At 46.6% G+C, this 2,956-nt stretch overlaps 1 long non-coding RNA gene across 1 annotated transcript; it reads left to right on the forward strand.

Annotated features, from left to right (window-relative positions):
• The first annotated feature begins 1,461 nt into the window (after nt 1-1,461).
• LOC119102243 (uncharacterized) lies at nt 1,462-2,781 on the forward strand. Its single transcript, XR_005094678.1, has 3 exons — nt 1,462-1,576; nt 2,083-2,152; nt 2,627-2,781. It is a non-coding gene; the product is annotated as an uncharacterized LOC119102243 (long non-coding RNA).
• The last annotated feature ends 175 nt before the right edge of the window (nt 2,782-2,956 follow it).

Raw genomic sequence — 2,956 nt, forward strand, 5'->3', positions numbered from 1 at the left:
CTTAGTGATTTATGCTATCCATTTTTACCACAACAATAATAATACCTTGACAATTAATGCATGGTAATTTCAAATGTATTGCTAATTTTTGGATATGACTCCATTTCTAGTTACAAATAATAGACAGTGTCAAGTGTGCACAACGCAAAATATCAATGATACCATTTTTTGATTAGATCACAGCACAAGTTGTCATTGTTTAATCACAGTACGAGTGTAAATCACCGTTAGTGATGCTGCTGTGTTTTTTTTTGGAATTTGTTTTTTCTGTTTTGTTTGGCAATTACCTTATAAAGTACTTTGATTCTTGTGTCATCAGCGTGACTGGGCGTCGGCAGCCACGAGGCCGTGGCCGAGACCGCCTGCCACGCCCCACCCGACCAGCAGCTGTGAGGCGTCTGTTTCAGGAGGCATCTGGGTGAGCAACCTCTGGGGCTGGTTGGTAACATGTTCACTTCTACTTAGCTTTTCACACAGATCTGATTTTCTGGTCTTACATTTCTGTACCATTGCTGCACATGCAGTTTATCTGTATCTGTAGATCCTATTTGTTTCGTATGCACATGCTGTCACTGCATTTATCAGTTTCTTGAGTTTTGGGGATGCTGATGCATTCACACAAATAATGACTGCGTAAAGCAGTTGTGTGCACTGGTTATGCCGTTTGAGTGGTGGCTTCACTTTAGCAGATGATTGCATGACACATGTCACGTGAACATAACTGTAATCGGTCATGATGCTTTCTCACAGAATTTAGTCTAGCCATGATTAAAACTTGTGCAAGTTGAAGGAGAGAGTGTGCAGTTGTGTTGTGTGGGTCGGTGTATGCCAGTCTACAAAATCATGACTTAATTTCAGTTGGTCCAACTTTCCCATCTCAATGAAACATATAGGACAATGTAAACATATGCTGCTTAGTGGTCTCCTTGCATTTGCATTGCCATTATGACCATGTCATGCTCCACAGGGCCAGAGCAGTTGAGGTGGCAGCCTCGGCTCAAGCCTCCCATGCTAGGGTAACAGCATTTTATGCATCTTCTGAATTTTGGTACGTATCCAGAAAAATAATGATAATGGCTTCACAAAGCCATGATATCAAGACCACCTGCCTTCAGTGCGTACATGTGTGCTTGGTCTTCATGGTCCGGCTAACTGGGCAAGTGACCAAACAAAAAAAACATGCCTGTCACTGTATGCTACCCATCCCATATTTGGCTACACACACAATGTACTTAGAAGCAAAATGTTAGATGTTGTGGTCAGTAATTGACGCTAGAACTGGTGTCCTCTTTGCCTCGAAAAACGGTGTCTTCTTCATCATTTCAGGCAGTATGTTTCATTGTTAAAGTGATGTTAAACATCCTGCTGAGTATCTGCATGCCATAGTGTGTACTCATGCTACATTTCCATCAGGAACTGGTGGTGGAGTTGGCCAACGAACATCAGGCCGAGGAGGTCCTCTGTGACCTTCTCATCCGCTACCCTCCGCTGGCATGGGAGGTGCGAGCCTCCTCACTGCCCACCCCGGAGCGTGCCTGGAACAGACGCAAGCACCTGAGCGGTGCACTTGCACGAGGTGTGTATTATGATGATTACCCACATGGCATGTTAAGGCATATTCTGAACTGTAAATGCATTATGTAAGTCTGTATGTGTTCCTGTTGAGTTCTTCTGGCCTGTATATGGCATGTTCTTACCAAAAGAGGTCACTGCTGAGTCCGTTAAGGGCCATTCTGATCTGCAGAAGGCCTATTATTAACTGTGGAGGCCTCATTTCTGCCTATAACGACATTGTCTGATCTGTTCATGGCCCGCTGGCTGTGGAGGGCCTGTTCTGGCCTGTATGGTTTATGCTGGTCTGTGAAGCCTCCATTCTGCCTTAAGACTACATTCTAGCCTATATTGGGGCCACTCTGGCCTTAAAATGGCCCATTCTGGCCCATAGATGGCCCATTCTGACCTGTAGAAGGCCTGTTGCTGGACCTGTTACTGCTGCGAAGACTGGCAGACAGATACCCTGACCCCTTGCACCGCTACTGCCCATTCTTGTGTGGAAGGCAGTTGACAATTCGTGATCCTCAGATGCGAGCTGATGCCCACCACGGCTGAGAGCGTGTGTTGCGGCATGGAACCCTGTATTCTTACAGACCAGGTATGATTGGCACTTGGTCAAGCATGGTAAATGTTTCATTATGGGTTATTCTGGAAATGACTGCCCACTTACTGAACATCTAGACATCGCATTTGAGGTGTGCAGTGTTGCATATGCTGCGTTCTTATTTTGAGACAATTTTAATTTGACGGAAGGCAGGCTACATAACTGATCCAACTGCTGTTGTTGTATTCCATGATTAAAATAATTAGCTTTCTTGCTGCCGCCGAAGCTGCCGAAGTGCCTTACAAATAGCTCTCACCGCTGTCGGCGTGTCTACGGGTTAACGCACCGTCCCGAGCCGTGACCGTTCACCTCACTCAGACATGAATCATCGCCCCACTTGGCTCACATGTTGACACGCCGTTCCGGGCGTGATCAACTGCCACAATTGTTCCATTCTGTACTAGGTGGTTTGGGCCATACAAACATCTATCAAGCATATGCTTGCACTGTTTGCCTTCTGTGTGGCAGCAAATGCAGCTGGTCTGTCTGAACGAAGCAGCAGTCACGGTTGGCATGCTGTTGTACGCCAGCCTGCGCGCCCAGCCGGCCAGCGCTCTCCAGCGGGCGAACGACCCTGGTGCCTTCAACCGACCATTGCGGTACCAGGCATACCGTCAGTTCATCTTGTGGAGGTTTGTGAATGACTGGTACAGCCAAAGGCACCATGATAGCAGTAGGTTTTGTTCTATCGATACAAATTTATACTGCATTCTCCAACTAATATAGCTGGATACAGCCATTGTGATGCGACGGTAGGAATGTCATAACCGAGTTGGTAGCACGTCGGACTCCCACTGG

The sequence above is a fragment of the Pollicipes pollicipes genome, unplaced genomic scaffold (genome assembly GCF_011947565.3).
Source record: "Pollicipes pollicipes isolate AB1234 unplaced genomic scaffold, Ppol_2.1 Scaffold_5724;HRSCAF=6776_pilon_pilon_pilon, whole genome shotgun sequence".
In the NCBI taxonomy this organism is placed as follows: Eukaryota; Metazoa; Arthropoda; class Thecostraca; order Pollicipedomorpha; family Pollicipedidae; genus Pollicipes; species Pollicipes pollicipes.